Genomic DNA, 6,881 nt, shown 5'->3' with positions numbered 1-6,881 from the left:
GATTTGGGCTAAAAATGTCCCTGTTTTCCTTCTACACTCACCATCAGATAAATGATTTCACCTTCCTTGAGCCTGAAGGAATGACATGGCAGTAGAGACCTGGATTGTTGGGCTAGCGAGTGCTCACAAAATGGAAAGGAACACCAGGATGGAGAAGGAGCTTTCGTACAGGGCTCGTATTGTCTTTCTCGCTCTTATGGAAGTAATAATGTAAGCGATCATTTAATAAAGAAAAATAACGTTCAATTTATTATAGTTAGTACCAGAATCTATATTGTATGTTACTGTGATGTGAAACAGGCTAGATATGTCCAAGCAGTTGCCACAAAAGGCCAGCATATTATAACTCAGAATATCCTAAGAAAATCAAGTCCATTGCCAACAAGATCAGAACCAGCCCTTCTGGATCTACTGTTTAACCATAGTCAACCATATGCTTTTGATGTTTTATCTATATTTTAAGTGCCTATTGTTATGTACCCACACATGCATGGTTATGTCAACTTTGCTGTTTTTTAGTCCTTTTTTTCCAAGAGAAAAAAAAACAAAAAACACTTGCACTCCTGTAATTTATAAATGTGTAAGCATACGGATTGCCCCTGGAAGTTGGGTGGGTGGAGTTCAATGTGCGCTCACGGTGAGTTGGTTGGCACCGGGTAAAGGAATGCTCTTCTCTCTGCAGGCCCGGCGCTGCTTCATAAGAAGAACCCCTTGTAAGTCCAGCAGTCCTGCTCCATCCACGCGGCCAAGGCCAGGAAGGCCCAGCCCAGCCTGCTGGCTTCGAGGGGCTCCTGGGAAGACGCTGTAGAGGTGAGTGGCCCCGTGAGGCCAGGCTTTGCTAGCCCTGCCTCCAGGAAGACCTGTTTTTGCTTTTCATGTCAACCCTGTTATCCTTCAAGACACAATTTCTAAGAAATGTCAAACAGCTATCTTTTCTCTGTCCACTTTTACTGCACCCTGCCATAGCCTGGGTATGTCTGTAAGCAAATGGCACTCACTTTCTCAGTCTGTGTCTACGTTTATAGGCGAATGGGCAATGCCACAATGCCAACTCAAGAGCAAAAAAAAAAAAAAAAAAAAAAAGAAAGGAAAAAAGGAAAGATAGAGAAGGAAAGAGAGAGGAAGGAAGGCAGGAGGGAAGGAGAAAGTCATTTGTAAGTCTTTATCCCACTATCAGATTTCTTTTAACATCAGTCAGAAATAGCTATTATCAAATGTCCAGCTGCCGGGAGCCTTTGAAATCCAGTCATTATTTATGAGAAGTTTCTATAGAGGAGATGGAAAACATAACATAGCTTTGCTTCCTAAAACAGGAAACATAAATGTCGCTGGGGAAAAAACCTAAAACAAGTGTGGAGTAGATTGTGTGCATGAGAAATCTGTTGGATGCTAGTGGGATCGTTAAATGGAAATCAAGGATATTTGCTGCTTTAATGAGCATAGCCTATCCATCTACATAAAAGCAAGTTTATCTCAGAACATGTGATATGTAATTCCAATTTTATTGTTAGAATATTGTTGGGTATGGTGATTATAAATATATGGCAAAGTAAAAATCTTATATAGCTACAGTTCTTTTTCACTTTCTTTCTGTCCTTTTTTTTTTTTTTTACCACAGTCATTTAAAGTTTTTCATTTTGGATTTCTAACTTTTCCTCAACATAATTGTACTTTTATTAACTGCTATATAGACAACAATGATAAAAAATAGAAAAGCATAGCATTTTATTATTTGCTGCACCATATAATCTCTTCTTACTCTACTGTTATAAGGTCTCTGACTATATTTAGAGAGAACTGATATTGGCATATGATGCAGGCAGACATTGAAAGCAGGAATTCTATAGAATGTCTAAATGTCACAGGTGTTATTGGAATTGAAATATACTTTTCTATATATTATATATAACTTGAATTCTGCACCATGTTTTTATAGTCTATGTTGCAACTTTGTCACCTGTCACCTTATCCAAATTGCTAGAAACTAAAAATACCCTTATGAAATTAAGAGGATGAATGTGTTGGCAAATAAAAACAGGGCAATTTTTCTGCTGTCGTAAAGATATATGCTGTGTATCACTTTTCAATATTGCTGGTGGGTGGAGCTGACCTACCTGCACACTGTGACACCTCTTCCTGCAATGGGACTCCTGTCTGTCAACAGGGAATAGATTTTACTTTGGAGATAAGTAATTTGGGCAATCTAATCATTTCAAAAAGGCAGAGGGGAGTAAAGTGTGTAATGGAATTATTATAGGAGAAGCATAGTTCAATAAAGTAGAATTGAAAGTCAGAAAACACACATACTTAATGAATGGGTTCATTTTATTTGGCATTTTCACCACAGAATCCAAGTATTCATGTTTTTTCTTTAGCGAAAGTCATCATTGGGTTTCGCGGAAATAAATGAAGTTAAGAAACGGTTTCCTTTCAGAGCAAGCTGTGATAGTACATTTTTAGTTAAATGCATTCTATCAAACTGTAGAGAAAACAACTCATAATTTGTCACTCTGCGTATTTCTAAGTTAAATTGTTCAACACTGAGACATTAATTAATATGAAAGCAAAATGCTGCATGTAAGTGATATCTTTTTGCTTAGTAGAAATTACATTAATGAATAAAAAAGTATGAGACTCGTTAGCACAGGCAACACTTGAATTCATGAGTTATGAATATCCAGACCATGTTCAAGTTTATGCCTGGGTTTTCTCTGAGGATGTCAACATAGCAACAATTGATATGCATCCAATATGTCGCTGTAATAAATAGCACAATTCATAAATGCAACAGATTCCATTCTTTGTTACAACATTTGGAGTTAGCTGAGTAATGTTCATTGAAGACACTTGCAGAGTAATTTTGAGGAAATAAAACAGCTCTTGAAGGAACACAACTGCTTTCTTCCTGGGGAATGAATGATTTTAAAATGAAAAGAGCATCTGTTCCTTTCTCACCCCCTGAGGATTTTGTTGTCTTCTGTATCACGGTAATTTGCTATAGGGAAAAAGAGAGGTGTGTCGCCCTTCAGAATCCCTTTACCTCTCTAGGTGTGTAAGCAGGCTGTTCAGAATGTGATCTGACTCCAGTTTCTCATGTTTTTCTATTATCATTTAAATTCCTTTTCAAGCTTTGTCAGCCTTCTTCCATAGAAAGCATAGAAACCAGCAACCTGCACTTCTTGAGCCTTCATTCTTAAGACTATGGTGCATGATTCTAGAACCACCGTTTCCATAACACACGCTGTCATTGAAGAGAAGGAGAACCTTACTTTGGATATGCCACTGTGATCATTTTCAGTTACAGACTACAATTAATCTGAATAAGGGCATCAACAACAACAAAAAAGTTCTCAAGGAAAGTACTTTTAGTCTTTACTTAAAGAACTTTAAAGCAAGGAGCATTTTTCTACGCAAAAAGTATTTATAGGGGCGGGCCGCGGTGGCTCAGCGGGCAAAGTGCTTGCCTGCTATGCCGGAGGACCTCGGTTCGATTCCCGGCCCCAGCCCATGTAACGAAAACGGAGAAACAAAATACAATAAAACAAGAAAATGTTTAAAAGATGTTTCCCTTTCTTCCTCTCTTCCTTCCTTCTATCCTTCCTTCCTTCTCTCTGTCTTTCCTTTAAAAAAAAAAAAAAAAAAAAAAAAGTATTTATATGCCAGCAACCTTGTTGCAAGCTGCTAGGGAATCATGCATGGATAAGTCACACTTAGCATCTCCCCTTGGGAAGCTTCACCTCCACTGTTCTGAGTGATGCAAAAGCTGAAGCACCAATTAAAAAATATATAATTTTGTTGAGAAATATCCACACACCACACACGTACTGTCCAACCATGTTATACAGTGGCTCACAGTGTCATCACATAGTTGTGTACTCTTCACCATGATCATTTTTAGAACATTTGCCTCCTGAAAAAGAAAGAAAAAGAAAAAAAAATCATACATCCCACACCCCTTACCCCTTCCTCTCATTGACCCACAGTATTTCAACCTATCCAATTTTTATCCTTCCCCCACCCCGATATTTATTTATGTATATTTTACTCATCTGCTCATACCCTGGATAAAAGGAGCATCAGACACAGGTTTTCACAATCACACAGTCACATTGTAAAAGGTATACAGTTGTACGGTCTTTTCTGTGAAGTATCAAGGCTCCTGGAACACAGCTCAACAGTTTCGGATACTTTCCTCCAGCCACTCCAGGGCACCACAAACTAAAAAGGGATATCTATATAATGCATAAGAATAACCTCCAGGATAACCTCTCAACTTTGTTTGAAATCTCTTATTTCTCACTTCCCCCTTTTGGTCAAGAAGGCTTCTCAATCCCATGATGTGGCACCAATTTTTAACTGTGTTTAAGTGTAATGGGCAAAACTACCATTGTCACTGAGGGGAAAAAGGGTGCATAGAGAATGTGGTATTTGAGCAGACTTGAAGCTTGAGGTAGCATATCAGGCAAAGGAACAGCACTGTCAAAGTTCCTAAGGTGGGAAACTAGTTGGCACCCTTTGGGAACCAAAAGGAAGCCAGTGTGGCTGGAGCATAGAGTACAGAGAAAAGAATAGAAAGAGATCAGACTCCAGCATTGAGTAAAGGACAGATCACGCAGGGCCTTGTGGATCCCATGACAAAAATTTGGTCTTTATTCTAAACCATTGAGGGGCTACAGGTAGGAGTGTGATGAGGTCAGATTTCCATTTATAGTCATCAGTCTGGTTGATGTGTGCAGAAGAGAACAGCAGTGAAAAGGAGGGGATGTAGAAAGACCAGTTGGAGAGGCTTTATACTAGTTCAGGGAAGAGAAAAGAGTGTCGGTTTAGGGATATGAGGAGGACATGGAGACAAGGCAGATTCCACAGCTAGTCAAGAAATAGAATGGACTGGATGAATTAGAGGTGAATGAGCAAAGAGTCAAAAATAACATTCAAGTTTCTAGCTGGAAAAAAACAGTGTGATGTTTTCAATTTGTGTTTTGTTGAGTTTGAAGTACCTGCAAAATATCTAAAATTAATATTTCTCAGAAAAAAATAAAGTTGTCTCTGCAGTTCTGGAGCTCAGAAGCCTGAGCCAAAGGTTTAAATTTGAAATCATTGACTTATAGATGGAACTTGAAGCCATGATGGTAGATGAGATTGCTTGGAATATGAACGTAGGTAGGTAAAATATAAAGGTTCTGAACAGATCATTGAAAGACTCCAGGCTTTAATGATTAGGCCGAGAAGGAGTAATTGGCAAGGTAGACTGAAATTGGTAAGGAATAGACAGAGAAGTCAGTGAGGTGTCATGGAAGTCAAAGGATGAAGAAAGTATCATCAAAGAGGCAATGATCAGCATCTATGTGATGATGTTAAGAATTAATGATTGCATGTGTAGAATGGTATGATCTCTAAATGTTGGGTTAATTTCTTTTTTTCCGTTAATTAAAAAAAAAAAAAAAAAGAGAAGGGATAATTGGAGATGAAGGGATACAGACTGTACAACGGGACTGGATATAAAAACTCAGAAATGGACAGCACAATACTACCCAATTGTAATGCAATTATGTTAAAACACTGAATGAAGCTGCATGTGAGGTATAGGTTTTTTGTTTTTGTTTTTTTTGTTTTTTTTTCTTTCTATTACTGTTTTAATTCTTATTCTGTTGTCTTTTTATTTCTTTTTCTAAATTGATGCAAATGTACTAAGAAATGATGAATATGCAACTATGTGATGTTATTAAGAATTACTGATTGTACATGTAGATTGGAATGATTTCTAATTGTTTTGTTAATTCTTTTTTTAATTAATAAAAAAAAAAAAAAAAAAAGAGGCAATGATCAGTGCTGCCAAAATGTCCATCAAATGATGTCCATCAGTGCTGCCAAAATGTCCATCTTGAATTAAGGAACATGATCGCTGGTAGGCTTTGCAGCCAGAGTTTTGATAAAGGAGTTTGAAGTTTATTCTACAAATATAGAGGAAGAGAAAGGCACAACAAATGCAGGCAACTCTTTCAAAATTTCATCATGAAATTGAGGAAATAAGTAAGAATGTACATGGGAGAGATGTGAAATAAACAGAAGGTTATTTTAAAAAAATGAGAGTGCAAAATTCCTGAGAAGTTATACACACACACACACACAAATCAGATCCAGCAATTCCATTTAGAGATGATCCTAAAGGGAGAAAGAATATCTCTTCCATTGTATCATAAGAGGAGGAGGAAAGGGTGGATATAATGTTAAATGGTTCTGTCTGTGCGTGGCTGGATATTGAAGTATTTGCTATATGAGAGAAGAGAGTTTTTAGAGTAAATGGCAAGGGTGGGGTCTTAGGGTTGAGGTGAATAAAATATTTGAAATAACCATTGTGTTGAATAGGAAAGAATAACAGCTGGAGAAATGTAGTGAGATTCCCAACATTGTTGAGAGATTCTTAAGGCTTATGACTGAATATTTGAGGGTCGCATGATTTTCTCCAGCAGCTCCCCAAAAGGACTCCTCACGTGGTTGTATCAATCCAGGATGGGAATTTTCCATATGCGCATACAAAGAACAAAGTGACAGACAGTGACAAGAGAGTGGTTGAAATGTGGGACCATAGACACTGAACAGCTAGGAAATGAAATCGAGAAAGAACCTGATGTGAAAGTCCTCAGTGGAGGAAAAGAAGAATTTTGTTGAGAGTAACTGAGGAACCAGGCTAGATGGACAGACGCGTGCCATGAGAGGATAGAATGTCTGGGTTTAATATTTCAAAGTGAGGTTTCAGGGGAAAATGTACTGTTTTGTGACACTGAGAGTGGGAGGTAGAGGTGGAGGAAGGAAGGTCATGAAATGTGAATCTCAAGACACTGAGTGGCCAGATCATAACACCCAGTAAAGGCCACTGGGGC

The 6,881-nt window shown here is 38.0% G+C and overlaps 1 protein-coding gene across 2 annotated transcripts in view; it reads left to right on the top strand.

The window, feature by feature from the left end:
• The first annotated feature begins 712 nt into the window (after positions 1 to 712).
• TENM3 (teneurin transmembrane protein 3) overlaps positions 713 to 6,881 on the top strand; it is a 1,405,686-nt gene continuing 1,399,517 nt past the window's right edge. For both annotated transcript variants that reach the window (XM_077144566.1, XM_077144565.1), the window contains exon 1: positions 713 to 810. The gene's annotated coding sequence lies outside the window, so the exon portion shown is untranslated. The remainder of the gene's footprint in view (positions 811 to 6,881) is intronic.

This window comes from Tamandua tetradactyla, chromosome 26 (assembly GCF_023851605.1).
Source record: "Tamandua tetradactyla isolate mTamTet1 chromosome 26, mTamTet1.pri, whole genome shotgun sequence".
Classification (NCBI taxonomy): Eukaryota; Metazoa; Chordata; class Mammalia; order Pilosa; family Myrmecophagidae; genus Tamandua; species Tamandua tetradactyla.
The sequence above is the reverse complement of the archived record's forward strand: the minus strand, read 5'-3'. Positions and strand labels throughout refer to the sequence as shown.